Below are 23,113 nucleotides of genomic sequence, written 5' to 3'. Positions count from 1 at the left end.
ACCTAAAGCCTCCAGTTTGAAAATTAATGTGCAATATAAATACTTATAATCTATGTTTTATGTGGCATTTAGAGGGGAATAATACAATTTCTAAATCATATTTAGTAAAGATTTAAAATTATAATAAAAAGTATGACAATTTAAAATAATATAATTGAATCCTTAATAATTTACATGATGAAATGGTTCCAAATTAATGGACATTATTATGTATACAATTCCATTTTCCACAAGATCCATAATTTTCATACTTTTCTGTTTAGTATTATGTATATTTGAAAGCCGGACATCATTAAACCGTCTAACTATACATGGAAATCTGTATTACTAAAGTGACTTATTGTATATTTGTATACATAAATACAAACCGTTTCAAGACATAGAGTTCTCTGGAAGAGCTATCACTAGCTTTTACTTTTTAATATGTCCCTATTGAAGTTGTAATCTATAGCTTTGATATAAATTTGGTAACAACAGAAACTTCAAAGTTAAACAATTATCTATAATATATCATGGAAGAGGAGTAAAGCATTCTGGATTATAACACATGAAGAGCATATTTTACAGGTTTAAATGCAGCACCTTTATAAAGACTACCTCTTTAATACAAAAGTCAAAAATATCTATATCAATTTTTCATTCTCACTTATATTTATAAAATGTCAAAGGGAATCTATTTTGGATTTAAAATTCCTTTGATGTAGGGTGCCTAGGTTGCTCAGTTGGTTAAGTGTCTGATTCTTGGTTTCGCCTCAGGTCATGATCTCACAGTTCATGAGTTCAAGCCCATATCAGGCTTTGCTCTGACAGAGCTATCTCTCTCCTCTCTCTGCTTCTCTCTGTTTCTAAAAAAAAAACCAAAAAACAAAAAAAAACCAAAAACTTAAAGAAATAAAATAAATAAATGGAATTAAAAATAAATAAATAAAATTACTTTGAAGTTTCTTCATGTGAAGAAATGGAATGGAATATGTGTTCTGAGATCAATCATGAAGCATCAAGGTTACTGAGCATTTGATGCCATCATTTTCAGTATTACTTTTTGAATATAAATGAACCATAAAGTAAATTACTGCAATCTCATATCCGAAGGTTGGAATTCATCTAATGCATCCTCAGCATTGTGGTAATAACAATAGAGGTACTAGAAAAAGCAGGCTGCAGTGAAAAAGACTGACACACATGGACAAATAGCAAAAAAATACGAGAAAAAAATAGCGGTGCCTGAGTGGCTCAGTTAGTTAAGTGGCCCACTCTTGATTTCCTGTCAGGTCATTATCTCATAGTTTGTGGGATTGAGCCCTGTATCAGGCTCTGCACTGACAGCACAGAGCCTGCTTGGGATTCTCTCTCTCCCTTTCTCTCTGCCCCTCCTTGCCTCTCTCAAAATAAATAAATAACTCTTTTAAAAAAATTGAGAAAAGATATACATGAAAGGTTAACAGTCAGTTATAAATTACGGTTGCTACAGGGATTGTAAGGAAATGTCCTTACATTTGGTAACAATTTATGGTGATAGATGTTAATTAGACTTATTGTGGTGACCATTTTGCAAAATATACCAATATTGAATTATTATGTTGTATACCCGAAACTAGTATTATATATTAATTATATCTAAATTAAAAACAATTTTGGGGGCGCTTGGGTGGCTGAGTCGATTAAGTGTCCAACTTTGGCTCAGGTCATGATCTCACGGTTTATGAGTTTGAACCCTGCATCTGGCTTTGTGTTGACAGCTCAGAGCCTACAACCTGCTTTGGATTCTGTGTCGCCCCCTCTCTCTCCACCCCACCATCGCTCACACTCTTTCTCTCTCTCTCTGTCTCTCTCTCTCAAAAATAAATAAAGATTAAAAAAGAATAAAAAAAAATATTTTTCTAGACTTTGTTCATGATGGTGTTTGTACACTTATTCTTCTTTTTGCTCCTGGTGGATAATTTTTCCACCTTCAGTTTATCACTTAAAATCATATGGATCCATTTTCAAACATCTCAGCTTCTGTCTTGACCTTCAAAAAAACAAGGTAAATTATGTAATCTTCCTTCTACTACTTGCAATGTATTTCTGTATAGCCACGTTAAATTCTGTGTTCTTGTTTCTGTTATGTTACTATATATCTATTATCTTCAATGTTCCTTAATTTCATAAACGATAAACATACATCTTTGTCCATGGCCCTTTCTTGGCATAAAATGCAGATAATTCTATGAAGAATGCTGATACATATTTTAATTGGTCTTTAAAAAGTAATATTTTCCCTTAAAACATAGGGGGATTTAATTTAATAAAATGACCATTTTAATTTTACAAAACATCTCTTTCTTTATTCAGTGCTGTCTTTTCTAAAATATAGATTTAAGGTTTCATTTAACTTTCAGAGACTTTCTACAATATTTGGATTGAGTTTAAGAGATACTTTCCTAGAAACAACAACAACAACAACAACAACAACAAACAAAAATAGTCCAGGTCAAGGGAGATTAAAAGAGAAAGAGTGTTACCATTTGTATTTCCTACAAAGATCAAGCTGGAATAAAGATCTTAAATCCTCAAGGAATCTTTAATTGCATCACTATGAATCATCATCATCATCATCATTTACTACTCATTGAGAATGAAATAAAGTTCATTATTTTTCATGAATTTCTTTGAAAAATATAATTGGAAAAATAACTTTAAATTTTATTTTATTTCTACCAATCTTTGGATGATTGCTACTGTTCATGATTACATTTCTTAAATATCATTAGTTATAAACTTAATTCAGACTCCCTAATTTATGCTATACACTGAGAAGATAGTATTATATGGAATAAAAACTCATAAAAATGTCATTTTGGAGTTTTAGGATAATGATTAAAAGGTCTAGATAGTAGGGGGGCCTGGATGGCTCAGTTGGTTAAGCGTCTGACTTCGGCTCTGGTCCTGATCTTGCAGCCCGTGAGCTCGAGCCCTGCATCGGGCCCTGTGCTGACAGCTCAGAGCCTGGAAACTGCTTTGGATTCTGTGTCTTCCCCTATCCTCTGTCCCTGCCCTGCTCGTGCTCTGTCTTTCTCTCTCTCTCTCAAAAATAAATAAACATTAAAAAAATAAATAATAAAAAATAAAAATAAATAAAAAAGGTCTAGATAGTATTGTTTAGATTAACAAAGCAATATAAATTAAAATAATGTTTCAATGGCCTCAATTTAACAAAATGTAAATATTGGCAATACTCAGTAATATTTCTGTAAGTTAGGAAGGAAAATTTAAACACTTTCCAAGGTGGTGTGGTCATATCTAACACAATTAAACTCGTCAATATCTGTTGATTGAGCAATTCCACATTAGGTATTAACCCTGTTGAAATACTCCCAAATCATTTCCCCATTTCAATTATTGTCAAAAAGATAATTTGTATCAGAATTATTTGGAATGTTAAAAATTCAGGAAATTAGTAAAGGAAAATATTTAAAGAAATTATGATTCACCAGCACAATTATATGTTATATAATTTATATTAAGCATATTCCAAATAATCTGTTAAAATAAAAATATAAAATTTAAGGGGCACCTGGATGGCTCAGTCGGTTGAACGTCCGACTTTGGCTCAGGTCATGATCTCGGGGTCTGTGAGTTCAAGCCCCTATCAGGCTCTGTGCTGACAGCTCGGAGCCTGGAGCTTGCCTTGGATTCTGTGTCTACCTCTCTCTCTGACCCTCCTCCGCTAATGCTCTGTCTCTCTCTCTGTCAAAAATAAATAAACATTAAAAAAATTTAATATAAAATTAAAAATTTTATTTTCATAAAAAGTCACATTTTAGTATATATGTATATGTAACAACATTGAAGTCCATGGATAAAAAAAATCTGGAAAGATAAATATAAAAAGTACAGAGGACATGACTAAAGAATGAGATATAGATAGGTATACATATAGGATTAGGAAAAGGTGTAAGTATACATATATCTATTTCAATTTCTACATATTGTAATTTCAGATGGTATTTCAGTATTGGTGACTGTTAGAATCTACTCTGTTATTTGCTTGAGACAGCTAGCCAGAAATGAGAATTATATTCAACACAGAGTGATAGAGCATTTAAATGACTGAATTAGCCATTATTATGATGATCAAGATCAAAAATAGTTTTACTCTTTTAAAATCTAATTAAACATGGAAAATGAGATAGATATGTAAAATATGTAATTGAAATTCTAGGGGTCATTCATAACTCCTGATATTCAAATAAATACAGCTGATTTTTTTTAAATTAATGTTTATTTATTATTGAGAGACAGAGAGAGACAGAGCATGAGCATGGGAGGGGTAGAGAGAGGGGAGACACAGAATCTGAAGCAGATTCCAGGCTCTGAGCTGTCTGCACAGACCCTGACCTGGGGCTTGAACTCACAAACTGCGAGATCATGACCTGAGCCAAAGTCTGATACTTAACCGACTTAACCACCCAGGCACCCCTATAGCTGATTTTTAATAAGTTTTTAAATCCATTCAAGACAGGACTTTAGTTAAAAAGGTAATGTGTAATTGATTTTAATTTTTTGTATAAAAATTAATGCACAAAACAGATGTTTTAATTAAAATGAGAAATATACATGTAGGTGTTAATACAGTTTCAGGAAATAGTAAGTACTCAACATTTAGAAATCATTCATCTGATTTCTTCACATTTTTTGTATATCTTTTCTGCTAATTTTCTGACAGTTACTACTGAAAGCTTTTTGTCAAACTCCCAGTTTAGTCTTTCCATATGTTATATCCACAACTGTCATTACTCTCGACCCATCATTTATGAGAATGACTACTACTTAATTTTAAGGTCTTATTTTTAAACAACACTTATTCAGAGGTAGTTCCTGAACAGTAAAAGTAATAAGAAATTCCTGGTCAGTTTTCTTATTACATAGTTATGCGAAACATATTCAGATCAATTTGCAAGTTTGTGTTATCAAAGAATTGTACTTAATTATTTGTTTTCAATTGGTATTGATAGGGTCACTGACCCTATCTACTTCATTCAGCATAATGTGCCCAGTGTGAAACCCCATGACTCACAGAATAAGTACTCAATAAATTTCACCAAATGAATGAGATGGTTTTAATTATACTGTTTTGAGTTGCACCACATTCGGGCAAAATCCTGTATTCTTGATCAATTAGTACATTTAAAACAATATTTTGAAACAGAAGTTATTATAAATTAAATGCTTTTCATGAGGTCCTAAGCCTATACAAAACCATCTTTGTGCCTACTAAGCATTCTGGTAAAACACCTGGAACTTAACAGCATTGACAAAGAAGCATCTGTCCCCTTGCTTGTGCACCTAGATTATGGGTTTCAAAGTGCAACTGGGAAAATACAAAGTTGTAAAGGACTTTTTGCCACCAAAAAGTAAAAAAAAAAAATCATGTCTGCATCAGCATCATTGTTTTGTTCTTTGGAGCTTTTATAATTGCCTGACTCAGGCTTGCTAAGCTTTGACTTTCTCCTCATTGCTGAAACTTCATGAACTGCCAAAAGTCTGAGAAAAAATAGGATTCGAAGAGGGAGACAGACAACTAAATATAATAGTCCTTAAAAACAGGTAGTTATTGGAGGCAGTCAAAATAGGAATCTGATAGAAGGAAAAGAAAACCTCACAAATACATTTAATCCAACTCACCCTCTTCAAGAGTATTCTTTGAATGTTGGTAACAAGAGAACACTACTGAGAAATTAGTCCCTCTATTCTACTCATCCTATAGCATCTCTGAAAGAGGACAGAAAACCTCTTGAGCTTTTAAGCTCAAATTAGAAGGGAAAACCAACCCTTTGGCCCTTTCACAAGGCCAAAAAGTGCTCATACAGCTATTACAAAGTGTAAACATTTGCCATCTTGAGTAAGAACATGTGTTTTATGGCAAAAAATGTGTAACAATGTTTCCCACTGCTTTATCAATTTCAAGCATATTTTAACCACCATTTCCAAACCTTCAGCATATATGTCAATCGCTCAGGAATGCTGTTAAAAAACAGATTCTGAGTCAGTGTTCCTGAGGTTTTGTATTTTAAGAACCTCGAAGGTGATGTTAATGCAGTTAGCTTATAGGCCTCCATTTTGAATAACAAAGATGTTAGACTATAATAATTATTTTTTAGTGGATTTAATTTTCACCAATAATATAATTTCATTGTAAACTATATTAGAGATTGTAAAAACTTTAAGATCCTTCTCTCATCTACTCCTCCCAGAAATGTGGATATTTTAAATCTGTTATTACAATTCTTGTTTTACAGCTCATTTAGTCCTCCTTCTGCAGCGCATGGTTGAGAGGAAGAAGTGCATGCATCTTTCCTTCATTCCTCTACTCACCCTTTCCCTTTGCATATAGGTATTTGGTTTGCTTCCTTCTTTTAGACAGCGCCTGGCTTATTTAGCCAAGTAATATCTCTTTTGTTGAGGAGCTATTGAAAGCTGCAGTAGCTTGTTTTTAGTTTTGTTGTTGAATTTGAGTAGAGACAGACCTTTTTTCTGTAGGTTCTATGAGGAGTGCAATTGTAAAACAAGAGCAAAGGCACTTCCTCCCACGACCTTACAGTAACCATACGGAATGAGTGCCCAGGGACAGCCCATCATTGCCATAGCTCAGATTTTTGTTCCTGTTTTTTTTTTTTTCTAATTTGCACACCAGCTCTATTCTTTAGTAAAATTGTAAAAGGCAGCCATTATGGACATTAGGTATCCCAACATAACCATCTGGAGTGTGTCTAGTTTGTTCTTAATAGGACCAATTTTTATTTGCAGCTTCAGATTTTATATGAAGTTGCATTATTGTGGACTTGGCTGTTTTGTGATGAATTTTTTTTTTCATATGCATATAAAATGAACTGTTGCTATTGTGAGATGGGTTTTAACTGACTTAGTGCCTTTCAAATGGCACTACTTTAGGGACATTCTAGTGTTTGCTTCTATTGTTTGGGCCTTATGGATAATGTATACATTCAAAAACAAATCTTGTTGCTGATTTTTCCATTTCCTTCCCTGCACTTTGTTACATCTGGGATATAGTCTAACTCATCTGATTTAATCTACATTTTAAAAAATGCCATAACTATTAAGGACCTTGTTTACAGACAGATGAAATTAATTTGTGCCAACCAAAAAAAAAAAATCACAATCTAAGAGGTATGCCTTGTTAGTCATTTTATTATTTTATTCTATGCCATTTTAGAAGGTAAAAGTTCAAACAAGTTAAAACTGTACCATTATTCAGAATTCATTTATCCATATTATCTTTGATGTAGTCAGACTCAGGGCTGATTCCCTCCACAGCATAGACTTGGACAACTTTCTCTTATGTTTAAAAATAGAAAAGCATTTTACACTTTAGCACTATATAGTATAGTATATATAATATAATATAATATAATATAATATAATATAATATACATAATTATATTATGTATACACTAATATATATGATATAATATACATAATACTATATAATACACATGTGAAACATGTATATAATAATTTTAAATGCTGATACATATTTTACAATCTTGAATACTTACTGATTCTTCCTCACTTACAAAGGTAAGTCATTCAGCCAATATGTATTAAACAGAAAAGAATAGAAAATAGTTAATTGGTACAGATCACTAAAATTAATTAAGACACATTCAAAGTGTCTGTCATGTTTTTATAGAAAATACTCTATGTTGTGGCAATATTAGGCAAACAGAAAAACGGGGTGTTCTATGAAAAACAGAGGCTATGGCTCTCCTGTCATTCCTTCTGCATCATTGCATATCAATTCTGGATAAGAAGAGTCTGTCAAATCATCAGGAGCTACGTATTTACGTGGAAAGCTATGTAGAAACAAGGAGGGAAGGACATGTGTGCTGTGTAGTCAGGTGAAAATCTGAACATTCCTAGAGTAGCTGTAGCCAATAGGAATAAGGTTGTCAGCAAAACTACTTTTCAGGGTAAAACCCTTTTTCTTTCTTCTTAATAGAAAACAGTGCAATGAAAATAAAGAGTTTTAGTGTGAAGTTGGACTTTCAAAAAATTATATGACTTGATTTAGAAAGTTGTGCTCCTGGAAAAAATAAAAGCCTTTTGGACAAAGTCATTTTCATTTTGAAAATTTTTATTCTAGGTAGTTTATTTTTAAAATTCACTGTTTATCATCCTGACCCATGCAGTACTTGAGCATTATAGATAAGTTTTAGGTACTGGCTCAGTTAAATTTTAAGAACTTTAAATTAGTATATTTCTTTAAAGAAAACATTGAATAGACTTGAGAAGATAGACTATTATTTTCATACATAATTATTTAAGAAATAAGCAGATAAAAGAGACTTCCTTTAAATTTTCATGGTTTATCTCAGATTATTAACAGGCACACACACTGAATAAAGTTTGTTTATATATGGTTGGTTTCAGCATAAGTTAATTTCACTAATAATTCGAGGAATGTAAGTTCAAGGAAGCAAAACTTTAAGTTTTATATTAAAATGCAATCTGCAGGGCACGTGAGTGGCTCAGTTGGATAAGTGACCGACCTTGGCTCAGGTCATGATCTCACAGTTCTTGGGTTGAGACCCGTGTCAAGCTCTGTGCTGACAGCTCAGAGCCTGGAGCCTGCTTCAGACTGTCTCCCTCTCTCTCTCTCTGCTCCTCCCCCACTCGAACTCTGTCTCTCTCTGTCTCTCAAAATAAACAAACATTTAAAAAGTTTAAAAACATGCAGAAAAGTTAAAAAATGTAATATGCAATATGAAAATGTTAAAATATAAATATGTGATATCAGAATACGAGTTCATACAAGATGGTAACAAGGAAAGTATGGGTTTCAAATCAATTCTTAAATCTTGAAGAATTTTTCTCTGATACACAGGACCTCAACCTATAGATTAGAATTCAGTGTAGGAAGAATACTTATTGATACAATGTATAAAATGAATCCTAGTGCTGCCAGTGTTGCTATTGATCTAGACTTTCCTGATTGAATATTTAGTTTTGCTTTCTTCTAAGAACATAGATGATACAGTTGCATTATATCATATTGGAATAATTTATTTTCTAATTTTTTTAAAATTAATGTTTACTTATTTTTGAAAGAGAGAGGGACAGACTGTGAGCAGGGGAGGGGCAGAGAGAGGGAGAGACAGAATCGGAAGCAGTGTCCAGGCTCTGAGCTGTCAGTACAGGGCCCTGATGTGGGACTCAAACCCACAAACCATGAGAACATGACCTGAGCTGAAGTTGGATGCTTAACCAACTAAGCTATCCAGGGTGCCCCAGGGTAATTTATTTTCTGATGAGAAGCTCTAACCATTCTTTTAAAAATTTTTCTAGTGCTTTGCAATTTTCTTCCCCAGGAGTTCTTCCAAATATTTAACTTATTACATATTTAAATATGCTGGTCCTCTTCTTTTAAGCATATAATTAAAAATGTATCATTGAATTCTGTACATTTGATGTTTCCTATGAATTTCACCCATCTTTATTTTAGGTAATATTTTCTTCTTAACCTTCATTAGTTCCTTCAATATTCTTCTTCCATTTCTCTTTGACATTAAAAATTTTCATCTGTAAGTGGTTTCCTCCTTTCATATAAGGCTATAGTCTCTTTATACACAAGTGCACTTCAAATGACCAATTAAATTAAGAACTCATTCCGGGAAATTGGGTGGAACTATTTTATTGAGTGGGAGGTTAATATCATGTCCTTGTTGAGAAAATGTCGGAGTTAAGCACATCCTTTTACCACCCTTATTTTGGTCAGCAACTCAGCATGCAATCCAAGTTCTGTTGATGAATATCTGCAGGTGACAGTAAAGAAACTGTCATTGGCACTGGCATAGAAAAGAGGCAAAATTGATCTTCCCTGCTCTTACCAGGATACTACCTTCTATGAAACAGGGATGGAAGTGATGAATACAACAATTTATTTACTCATTCAAAAATATTTATTTAACACTTCGGCCTGGGTTTCCATATTGTACACAGTTTATATGAATATTACATAGTTATGATATATAATATATTTAAAATATGACATAAATGTAATGTTCATATCATTTCAAGGTTTTTTTGGATTTTTTTTTAATTTTTTTTAACGTTTATTTATTTTTGAGACAGAGAGAGACAGAGCATGAACGGGGAAGGGGCAGAGAGAGAGGGAGACACAGAATCGGAAGCAGGCTCCAGGCTCTGAGCCATCAGCCCAGAGCCCGATGCGGGGCTCGAACCCAAGGACCGCGAGATCGTGACCTGGCTGAAGTCGGACGCTTAACTGACTGCGCCACCCAGGCGCCCCAAGGTTTTTTTGGATTTTAAGACATGTTAGTTCAACCCTTGTTTAAGGAATTGAATAAGACATACCTGACTATCTCAAATAATACTTGTTTCAAAGGCAGAAACAGTGGTAAAACTTGTTTTGTCATTTAGTTACAGCCGATCTTAATATTCTCAAGCTTACTTTCCAAGTCTTTGCATGTATTTTCATCATTTTCTATTAAGATGTTTTAAGTCTATTTTTAGTTTGTTTTTCTCTTTGATTGTATTTGCTTAACTACTCACTTTTACTCCATTTCTCTCTATATCATAAGCTCTTTTGTCTTTTGCATTTGTCACTAAAACAACATTCTTTTTAAGGGCTTAGACATTTTGGACAAGTCATTAGTTCAATATTTTGTGTTATGCCTTCTAATATTAGCGAAATTGTGACACCCTATTGTAAAAAAAAAGGTTTTCAAAATCACTATTGATTATTGATGATTCCATGGAGGCTTTACTAAGAGCTGACATCATTTTAAATAAAGAGCTTTAATCTGGACAGAGGACTCTACAGTTACCTACCTTAAATAACCTCAGATTTTATCGTATAGTTCTTGAATGATCAGTGCCTATTCTTAATAATCATATATTTCATCCACCCATATGAATTTTTAAAAATACCATTATTTGAGTGTAGTCCTTATTAAAAAGTATAAGAAGAGATGCAATTTTAAATGAAATGATAGCCAGTAAAGAAAGATGGTACTGCCATTATGTCTATCAGACAAAATTAAGTAATACTGTCAACACTTAAAAGTAATGGCCACAGCATTTTGTGAAAGGGGACTGTCAGTGTAAGCTTAATCAAATCATTGAAGTAGAAAACTCTGTGCAATTAATTTGACCGTGTTGGTTATTCAAACAATGAAAACGCTTCTTTGTGAAAGAACTTCACTACCTAGAGTTAACCCAATCCACCTTGTTTTGCATTTCCAGCTGATCAGTTAGCATTAACATTATATGACTTTTATCCTTATGCTTCGGTAAAATATAGACTTCTCTGAATCCTTAATCACGTGTCAAATTAATTCTGAGAACCTTCTACAAATGATAAAAGTAACCTCATTTTTTCTCCTTATTGGCCCATTTGGTCTTTGGCAAAATAATCTCTTCTATTAATCATTAGAAAATTTTAACTTTCCTGGCAGAGTTGGCTTTAGAATATATAAACTATAAATATACAAGGGCATTTTGTGGAGAAGTGGGCAATGCAGAAGGAGGAAGTGTCATAAAGGAAGCAAAAGAATTCCTAGAAAAATGGAAAACAAGAGAATTGAGAACCATGCATCATTCAGCATGTATGAAGTAGCCCCGACATGAGAGGAGCTCATCAACCAGGGACCCATCATTCCAGGGCACACCAGTGAGATTTTGTCAAAATAATGTGTCACAAAATACAAGAAAGGTAGCCCTAGTATAGAATATCTCCCAGCATTAGTCTGTCTAATTTGCATTTCTGGAAGTTCAACTACTTAGGACATTTACTGATAAACCTTTGAGACTAATATTTTTAATATGAGTTAAATAAATTAGTTAAAAGTGGTGTGCATATATGAACTATATAATTCATAAAATATTCATTTAAATTTAATGAAATTCGAAATAGCTTTTGTTAGGGTGCCTAGGTAGCTCAGTTGGTTAAGTGTCCAACTCTTGATTTTGGCTCAGGTCATGATCTCACAGTTTGTGGGTTCGAGCCCCATGTTGGGCTCTGTGCTGATAGCACATAACCTGCTTGAGATTCTCCCTCTCCCTCTCTCTCTACTCCTTCCCAGTGCTCTCCCTTTTTCTGTAAATAAATAAATAAATAAATAAATAAATAAAATTTAAAAATGTTTTTGTTAATTACTCTATCTTACATGATTGACTTCCTCAAGAATATGTATTAAATGAAAAAAAAAGAAAATGTATTACACTTAACATGTATCAAACATATACTGATTAACTAATAAATTTTTACTCTATGTAGAGTAGGAACAACAGCAATAAAATATAATGATGATGATAATAATAAAATAGTTAATATTGATTATTCCAACTGCCAGATATTCTTAAGAACACAAATATATTAACACATTTAATCTTTTTTTTAACACATTTAATCTTGACAATGACTTTATAAAGGCACATGCTATCATGTTCTTTCTTTTACAGAAAGGGAGATAAATAAAGGTTAAGTAGCATTTATATAACTAGCATATGTCTCTCACTCTTTCTCTCTCTTCCTCCCTTTCTTTCTCCTTCCCTCCCTTTCTCTCTCCCTCTCTCTCTCTCACACACACATACCCCTAAACATTGTCTTTTGAAAGTGAAGAGCAATTCAAGACACAACTTACTCTTAGAATTTTTAGAGCTTTTTTAAAGGTAAAAATGAATTAAAGAAAATAAATAACATTTCCCATGAACAAACATTAAGGAAAAATTTCATTATTAATTTTTTTAAGAGAGGGCACAAATGACTGTGGGGCAGAGAGAAAGAGAGGGAGAGAGAAAGAGAAGCGAGCTCACTGGGGCTCGTGTTTTACCAAAGCAGGGCTCAAGTTCACCCAAAGCGGGGCATGAGCTCACCCAAAGCAGGCTTGAAATCATGAACTGTAAGATTATGACCTGAGCTGAAGTCAAATGCTTAACAACTGAGCCACCCAGGTGCCCCACATTTTAATTGTTATTAATTCAATCAGTAACTATAATTAAATTCATTCAATTCTACTCTTAAGGTCATGAGAGAATGATAGGAAAGAGAGGGAGAGAAGAGGAGGGGAGAGGGAATGAGAGAGACTCAGAAAGAATGATTGATTCAGATTTCCTTCAGTCTAGAAATGTTTCTTTCATATAATTATCATAATACCATCTAATAAGTTATAGGTGCATTGATGCAATATAGTCTAAGGATCTGAAATATGCTAAATAATCTTTTCAAAAGTATCCTCCTTCTCAGATCCATTGCTGGACCTTCTTTCTCTAAAGGACATTCTGGGTCTCAGTCGTTAGCTCTTCTTTATTTTCCTCTTCTATATCTTCCCTCAACATTCTATTTTCAGTTTCTCTTCAAGTGAACTCATTCAGGTCTCTGAGACAATTCTATCTACATACTGCATTTTATATCCTCACTTCTTACCTGTGCTAGAGCTCTAGATTAATACAGATATATTACTTAGTATAGCAAATTTAATCTTCACTTAGATTTCATATAAAACATCTCAAACTTAACATCTCCAGTTTGAAAATATTGATGCCTTCCTGCCTCCCTACAATAATTTTCTTCAGCCTTCCTAATATCATATTTATAAAGATGTATAAATATTTTTATCTCCAAAACCTAGCAGTCATCCTTAATAATTGCATTTCCCTGATTTCTCCTCATCTAAATTAATCGCAATACTATTGATCATGTCTCCAAAGGATGATCCTTTCCCCCAACACTTGTGCGACTCCTCTAGTCCAATATTCTCTTTCTTCTTCCCTAAACTTCTATAATTAGAAGAACCTAACAAGTTTCCCTGCTGCACCTCTGGCCCATAAAGGACTGTCAGGATGCATTTCAAAGGGATTCAATGAGTATGCAATTCCTTGCCCAGCCAGAGTCTTTACTTTACACTTGACCAGCCTTCTAACTCAGACCTCCATCAAAGCTGTGAATATGCCTAGTCGCCAATGCTCCAGGCTCTTTCCTTTTTCTCTTCCATAATTTCCCCAAATTCTCTTCATCTTAGTTCTTAAACTGTATTTTCCTGTGCAAAATGTAATCTGTATAAGGAAGTTTATATGTCTAGCTGCTTTTTCCATTCAGATCTAATTAAAATATATCTTTTTCCAAGACTCCTTCACTACCCTGCCATTTAAGGAAACCCTCCCTTCCCCAAGTCACTCTCCTATAATCCTTTTTTGCTTCATTCAGAACACTGTTATTACTCTTGAAAATCACTTACTTCTGTTCATTGGTAAGAATTAACTGACCACTTTACCCTACTAACATCAGATCTAACTTATTCATCACATTTTCAGGGCTTGGAACAGTAGGTGGTGAATTTCTAGTGCTCTATATGTACATTTATTGTATGTATTCAATAAATGAACAAAATAATATATTAACCTCTGAACAAAAGGAATACAATAATATTAACTGTTGTACTGGATTACTTTATACAGTTTTGAATTGTTTAGCTATATATAAGGAGGAAAATATTTACTCAGAGAAAGATGATGGCAGAATCTGAGAAAATGGCCACAAGGCAGCTTTGCAGGTCACAGTATATTACCAAGTAATCATGCTGCTTTTCCAATGTTTGAAAATAAATTCAGAAAAATCCACAGAGAGCTTATTTTTGTTTTTCAAAAATGTGCAGAGCAGCTAAAAAAAGATGTTTGAATTGATAATAGAACTACGATAAGGAGTAGGGCACCCAGTGGCTCAGTAAGTTGAGCAATCCAAACTTGATTTCTCCTCAGATCATGAGCTCACAGTTGGTGGGTTTGAGCACTGCGAACCTTGGGATTCTCTTTCTCCTTCTCTCTTTCTTCCCCTCTCCTGTTTGTGCTCTTTCGCAAAATAAATAAATAAATTAGTTAATTAATTAATTAAATAAATAAGTGTACATTAAAAACAAAACTACTGTAAGGGGCAAGAATTTTAAATAGGAATATAATCTTACATGGACTTTCCTCAATAAATCCAAACTTTCCATCTACTACCTGTTGTGTTTTCCTGGAGGACTCTTCCTTGAGTCTACAGGCTTCAGTTGGAGGCAGCAAAAGAGCATGCTATGTACAAGTCTCTGTTACATCAAAATTACTTCCCTTCATCTCTGTAGTATACAAACTGGTATCTCTTTTCCAAATCAGAAAAACTTGTTTTCAGACAAGACCCCTTTGTATACTACAACTAGATCTATATTTAAAAATTAAAACTACGGTCTCTTATTTCACCTCTAACTTGTTGGAAAAATAAGCATATTTAATTCCCATTAGGAATTTTCAGTCTTTGTTTTTTTTTTTTTGTAAGGGAGGGGAGACATCAATATTCTAACGTAAGCATGGATACATTATATATAACATAATTAGTATTGAGATTATTATCTCCCTGCAGTTGAAATCTCATTTAACCGTGCCACTTCTAAGCTAAATTATTTATTTATACCAACTATTTGATTATTTCAAATACTTATTTACTTACCAGAGACGCTTTTCCCAAAACACATGTATGACAGAAACTTTTTATTTTAGTTCAAAAGTATTTTTTAAGCACTTTTCTTTTTCATTTCAGAGAGATACGGGCATGAGCAGGGGAGAAGAGCAGAGGGAGGGAGGAAGGGAGACACACACACAGAGAGAGAGAGAGAGAGAGAGAGAGAGAGAGAGAGAGAGAGAATCTTAAGCAGGCTCCAGGCTCAACGTGGAGCCCAACGCCTGGGATCATGACCTGAGCTGAAATCAAGAGTTGGATGCTCAACCAACTGAACCACCCAGGTACCCCTAGTTCAAAAGTTTTAATAGGCATTCACTTAGTCAAGTTTTCAAATGTGCATTTGCATCTTTTCAGATGTTGAGTCCCAAAACCAAGCATAAGATGCAGTTTTCCAATGTAGTTTAAAAAATATATGTGTTGTTCAAATTATAGCCTTAAACTATGAGGACTTTTCCTTCCCTGGGAGTTATTCTGGATATTAAACCACAGTGCTACAATGTCAAGAGGTTGTCCTACAGGGGATCTCTTTGAAGAAAAGAGAAAACGAAAAGAAAAAAAAAAGTATCCAAGGGACTAAAGCCATGAAATCAAAGATATATAATATATGATAGCAAAACATAATCATAAATGTTAATATATTTGTTCAAGTTTCTCATCCATACAGTAAATATCTTCCTGTGATTTACTATAAATCCAATCTGTAGAAGGAAATTGAAACAGCTATTTATGAAGAGTGACTGCATCTTTTATATTTGGAACCAGCATTTGAGCACTCTTGGTATTGACAGATAGGGCTAGAAAATTTACAAATGTTTTTTCCATCTGCAAAACACTTCCCAAAAGAAGATACCACAATTAACAATTAAAAGATGCTTATCCTTAAGTTTAAATAACTAAGTATCATAAATAGTAGTCGGTAGGGTTGAAATACATATCAAGTTTAATTTTACAGCCCATGCCTATTAAATAACTCATGCATTTTTATTTATCTTTTATCTTTATCCAGACAACTGTTTATCAGAAAGTAGTTAATCTAAAAGTGTGATCTACTATAGGATATCTTTGCATTAGTTAGTGTAATTACAAGCTGCTGTTAAAGATTAAAAATCCACATCTCAGTGGAGTAGCACACTTTGTATCAGGAATTAGTTCTTTTCCAAGTGCTCGTTTAGAATTAAGGCTTGTTCCACTTTGTGGCATGGCTCATTTCAATATGTGGCTCCCAGGTTTTTATTTTTGTTTTTCCTAGATTTTGTTGACTTAAATCATGGAAGTGTTCTGAAAGTGAACCTTCTATCTTTTCACATTCCATTGGCTACAAATCGAACAGGTGACATTAAACTAAAAAAGCAGAGTGGGACAAGAGGTTTGGTTTTATGCCCAGGAAGCAAATAAAACACTTGAAGAGGTAGTTAGTCTCTTTCCAATAATCAAGAATCCATTTTACTCTTCCTCCTCTATCCTTTACTCTTCCTTTCTTCCTCTATTCTATACAGATAGAATATATTCAGCCTCTTCTAAAAGGAGGGCAAACCAAGTTATATCTAATCACTTAATCCACCTAAATTGCCACATCCTTGCCATCTAAAAAAAATTGTCTTATTTTAGGAGCTAAATAAACCTTCATTTGAAATAAACTTTTATTGATCATGGTAGGAAAAGAAGCACAAAATGATTTTTTTTTTTTTTTTTTTTTTTTACTATGATGCTCCAATTGGTAATGGAGGTATGGTTGGTATCTGTTGGTTGGTGACGAAGAAATGGAATTCAAATGTATTTAACATCTAGCCTTGCTAAGTTCTATCATAATTAAGATGAAGAATATTATTTTTAATCGAAGAGCCAGATTCTATTCACAGTGAATGGGGAATCTAATTCACTGAAATGGTTACTCATGTAGCCGTTGTAACTTGTTCTTTAACTTTAAAAAAACATGGAAACCGCAGACTGTTCACTTTTCTTTTTCTATTTTGTTCTGTAGAAAATTTAAGTTTTGTTGAGAAATTTATCTTAGGCAGGAAAAACTTATGTTGCTTTTACATTTAACATTTCCTCAAGCATATAATTTCCTATTCTTTGTTCTCTGGAAACATTATGACAGGAAAAATGTGACTGCAAAAGAAATACAACAGGAAATAGAGGAACAGTTCAAGCAAATATTACTGAATCAATATATATGTGTATGTGTGCATGTTTTTTTTCCCATACAATTCTCTGGAGGGAAGAAAAATAAAAAAAAATCCTTAAGCATGTTGGGGTTACTTTTTTTTTTTTTTCTTTCTTTCTTACTCGGCTTGGCTTATGTAGCTCTTGGGACAGTCCATGTTTTTCAAACATTATGGTTTTTCACTATTTCCTTTAAATGTCCAAAGGTTTGTTTTTGTTTTTGTTTTAAGTGTCTCATGATAATTTTGCTCATTTTTTCTGTAGTACTTACAGGAATTTAAACAAAGGCATTATTGTAATTTTCACCCCAAAACCTATTTCCAACTGATTCAGCCCTTACTGAAATGTGATTCAAATCTGCCAAATGATTCTTCTGCCTATCCCCTTTATAACTTATATAAAATGATATTTTTTTGAACAAAGTATGCTTTATTCACTTATGCTATTATTTGCAGGAAGAGAAAGCAATAGGAAATGAAATTAAACTCATTGGGATATGGAATCATTTCTATAATCATTGTTATCTCCATTGCTCACTTTTTCTTAAAAATAATATTTTTGACCTATTTAGGGTTCTAGGTATTTATTATGGTTATTACGGACTCATTTATTTTTCTTTCAGCTTAAAAAACAAGATCATTTAGCTTTGATCTTAAGTAGCAGAAAATAATTTGAGTGACAGAAAACAATCCAAATTTTATTAATTTTTTTTAATGTTTATTTATTTTTGAGACAGAATGCGAGTGGGCTGGGTCAGAGAGAGAGGGAGGCACAGAATGTGAAGCAGGCTCCAGGCTCCCAGCTGTCAGCACAGAGCCTAATTCGGGGCTCGAACCCACGAGCTGCGAGATCATGACCTGAGCCGAAGTGGGACACTCAACGACTGAGCCACCCAGGCGCGCCTAATTCAAATTTTATTTCAAGGACTTGTTCTATCTTTTATCAATACATGACAAAAGATTTACCTGATCAAAACAAGAGAAAAAATTTAGTAAGCTAGTGTCTGTCTTTGAAGTTTGAACATATTCCTTGAGATTTATAAATTTTTGAAAATTTGATATGTTGGTATTAAAAAAATCACATGCTTACCTCACTCCCTACTTGTTTGTAATGCCTGCTATCAGCTACACACTACTCCTCTGAAATGCAAAGAATGGTTGCCTAGAAATCATTCTGTGGGGAACTCCACTGAGGAACCTATACTGGGAGAAGAAGGGTATGTTAAGAAAGTAAACAAACTGTTTTGAGCCCTATGACAAAAAGCAAAATGGTCATACAAGAGAGAGGTACATGTAAAAAGTATCATTGAGCTGCATTTGGAAAGAGTTTATAACCTAACTTGAAAAGAGCTGAAAAGGTATGGCATGCAGAGTGGGAAAGTGTTAAGCAAAGCCATAGGATCTGGGAAGAAAAAAAAAAATTGGGGGTCGGGGACAGGGAATAAGAAAGATGGCGGTCACCTAGGTATACACTGTGGGAAGGTATGTGTAAGAGAGATTCCTAAATTGGTAGGCTGCGGCTCCTTTCCCTCTGCGTCTCCCCTGTGCAGGTGCTCCTTCTGGCTTAGAGATGGTTATTGCTGTCCCACTCTCATATGTACATCCAGACTCCTCCAGGTTAGAGTTTACCACTCTATCTTCTCTCATTGCTTTGGGCCATATTTGACTCTACGTTAACAGCTGTGTGCTTTAATATTTTAATGCATACATATTCTCTTTCCTCCAATCCTTTAAACAGCTTTTAACTGACTATACTTAATTTGTATTGCCACTGCAAAATGTTAAATACATAGCCGTGCTTTAATATGGTTTGATTGACTTTAATGACTTAGGTCTTGTTAAACCTTTCCTTCTTTTTATTTAAAAAAAATTAAATTTTATTTATTTTTGAGAGGAAGAGAGACAGAGCATGAGCAGGGGAGGGGCAGAGAGAGACACACACACAGAATTCAAAGCAGGCTCCGGGCTGGGCTGTCAACACAGAGCCTGATGCAGTGCTCAAACTCACAGACTGCAAGATCATGACCTGAGCCAAAGTCAGACACTTAAATGACTGAGCCACCCAGGCGCCCCTAAACCTTTCTGATGCTAGAGTACAAGTAATAGTTATAGAACATCTGATTTTTTTTTAGGAACTGTATTCACTTTATTACTATTGTAACAAGTTGCCAACATAGCAGCTTAAAGCAATACAACTGTGTTATTTTACTGTTTTGGAGGTCAGAAGTCTGAATTTCACTGGGTTAAAATCAAGGTATTGGTAGGATGCATATTTTTCTAGCAGTTCCCAGGGAGAATCTGTTTCCTTGCTTTTTCCAGATTCTAATGGGTGCTTGAAATCTTTGGTTAAAATCACCCTTCCTCTATTATCAGAGTTAGCAAGGGTGAGTCAAATTCTTTGCAAATGCATCACTGTAAACTTGCTTCCTTTGTTACATTTGCTTATCTGACTCTTCTGCTTCCCTCTTTCACTTTTAAAGACCCTTGTAATTATATTAAGCCCATTCAAGTATTCCAGGATAAACTTCCTATCTTAAATTAAGCTGATTAGCAAACTTAATTCAAAATGCAACCTTAATTCTACTTTGTCCTGTAACCTAACATATTCACAGGCTCTGGGTATTAAGACATGGACATCTTTGACTAGCTGTTATTCTCCCTATAGTATATATCTATGTCGTACATTTCTGTTAGTTTATATCCGATAGCAAAAACTTTCAAAGATTCTCTTTGCTCCATCAGACTAATTCCCAGATATTTTAAATGATTACTCCCTTGTCTGCCCCTATAAAGCAATTCACTTAAGTGAGCCAGCCTTGTTTTTCATCTTGTCTGAACACTATAGATACACATACAGAGAAAATATGACTTTATTCTTAATAGATGATTTTTTTTATATAGCCAGAGCTTATTTTCCTAATTCTTCCCCAAATTACCCAAGAAAGGTAATATAATTCTTAGCACATGATACATTTCCAATATATTCCTAATGCATGACTGATTTGCCAAATCTAGTGATTTACATAAACTATCTGTTTAAGGATGTTTTTTTTTTTTTTTTTCTCTTGGAGGAAGTTTATCAAAATCAAATTACAAGCTACTTAGCCAAACATTCAATGATCTTATATTTTAGGTGTGCCTGCAGTACATAACATATAACTTCATTTTATGAGCTTTTAAAGAAATAGTCTGACAATCTTTGTCTTTTGATTGGGTGGTTTAACTTCCATTTATTAAATGTGGATGTGCGTGGATTGATTGTAGTCATTTTATGTAAAGGGTTTTTTCATTATATTTTTTCCCATTTTTTTTATACTTTTGCATTCTTTGAAATGTTTGAATTATTTTCTTTCTCATATTCTCCCTGTTGCTGAGAGGTGAAGTGATAGTCAAAAAACAGTCTATTCAAGACACTTCTCTAAAGAAGACATCTGGATGGCCAACAGGCACATGAAAAGATGTTCAGCGTCGCTCCTTATCAGGGAAATACAAATCAAAACCACACTCAGGTATCACCTCACGCCAGTCAGAGTGGCCAAAATGAACAAATCAGGAGACTATAGATGCTGGAGAGGATGTGGAGAAACGGGAACCCTCTTGCACTGTTGGTGGGAATGCAAATTGGTGCAGCCGCTCTGGAAAGCAGTGTGGAGGTTCCTCAGAAAATTAAAAATAGACCTACCCTATGACCCAGCACTAGCACTGCTAGGAATTTATCCAAGGGATACAGGAGTACCGATGCATAGGGCCACTTGTACCCCAATGTTCATAGCAGCACTCTCAACAATAGCCAAATTATGGAAAGAGCCTAAATGTCCATCAACTGATGAATGGATAAAGAAATTGTGGTTTATATACACAATGGAATACTACGTGGCAATGAGAAAAAATGAAATATGGCCTTTTGTAGCAACGTGGATGGAACTGGAGAGTGTGATGCTAAGTGAAATAAGCCATACAGAGAAAGACAGATACCATATGGTTTCACTCTTATGTGGACCCTGAGAAACTTAACAGGAACCCATGGGGGAGGGGAAGGAAAAAAAAAAAAAAGAGGTTAGAGTGGGAGAGAGCCAAAGCATAAGAGACTGTTAAAAACTGAGAACAAACTGAGGGTTGATGGGGGGTGGGAGGGAGGAGAGGGTGGGTGATGGGTATTGAGGAGGGCACCTTTTGGGATGAGCACTGGGTGTTGTATGGAAACCAATTTGTCAATAAATTTCATATAAAAAAAAACAGTCTATTCATAAGATTTTGTTTTGTTTTTGCCTTTGTTTTGTTTTATTTTTTTTAAAAAAAGAAGTAAAACTCTCAGTTTTGAAATGCTTAGGTTGTATTTGGTATATACTACACTGTGAGTAAGATTGGTCTCATTACATCTTTTTAAATTTAATTTTCTTTGGATTGCATTTACTGAATTTGAGTAGCTTCCATTGAGTTTGGCAAATTTTAAGCTATCATCTCTCATTATTTTCATTACTGTCATAAGGTATATGTCAGAACTGCCACTTTTTTTCCTGTCTCTTATGCTTGCCTCCCCCTCCTCCCCATTTCTTTTCAGGGACCACTACACTCACTGTATGTGATGAGTACCCTTGCTGCATGTCCCTATCCAGCGCTGCCTGCCTCTTTACAGAATTCTAGATAATCATTACACGTGCCTCCAACTCATTAAAGACAGCTTCCACTGTTTAAATATTCTCTTTTATATTTTTTCAATTATTACGTTTTTTTTTTAATTCTGGGTGATCCCTTCAATATATTTTTGGACCTGCTTGCTTATTTTTACACCTTTTATTTCTTCACATATTTTAATACCTACCTTTTGCTTTTTAATACATATTTCATATATTTACTTTATAATCAGTATTTGGTATTTCCAGCATGTGAATCTTTGCTGATCTCATTCATTTGGTCATTCTGGATTGTGAATTCTTATTCTTTTATTTTTGGGACAAAGGTCTGATTCGGATTGATGGTGATTTTCATTTTTTATAGCCCATGCCATGGTTTGATGGGCTCCCCCAACATAGCACACATTTACCATACTTTCAGAAAGTTTTCTCAGACCAGATTGTGAGAATTTCACCTGAAAAACAGCATGAGATCTAGTTTGTGGTTGTAATTTCTCAAGGGATAATACATTTGTCTTTACACAGAGCCAAATTCAAGTAATTTTCTTAATTTCACCTTCTCAGGAGTAGGTTTATTTCTAGTCCACCCATTCACTAAGAGTAGAAACAGTTTTACACAGACTCCTACTAGACTCCCACTTGGGGAGAAAACCCTAGGTTTTTCTATTGTTCACTATATGGGTGGTGGTTGAAACAGAAACTGAAGGCCCCAGGATTTGGAACCTGCTCAAAAACAAAATCAGCTTGACTGCTTTCTTCTCAGGATTAGGAATTTCACTTTACATTTAGTTTCTGAG

The sequence above is a fragment of the Felis catus genome, chromosome B2 (genome assembly GCF_018350175.1).
Source record: "Felis catus isolate Fca126 chromosome B2, F.catus_Fca126_mat1.0, whole genome shotgun sequence".
Classification (NCBI taxonomy): Eukaryota; Metazoa; Chordata; class Mammalia; order Carnivora; family Felidae; genus Felis; species Felis catus.
This window is presented reverse-complemented; position numbering follows the sequence as displayed.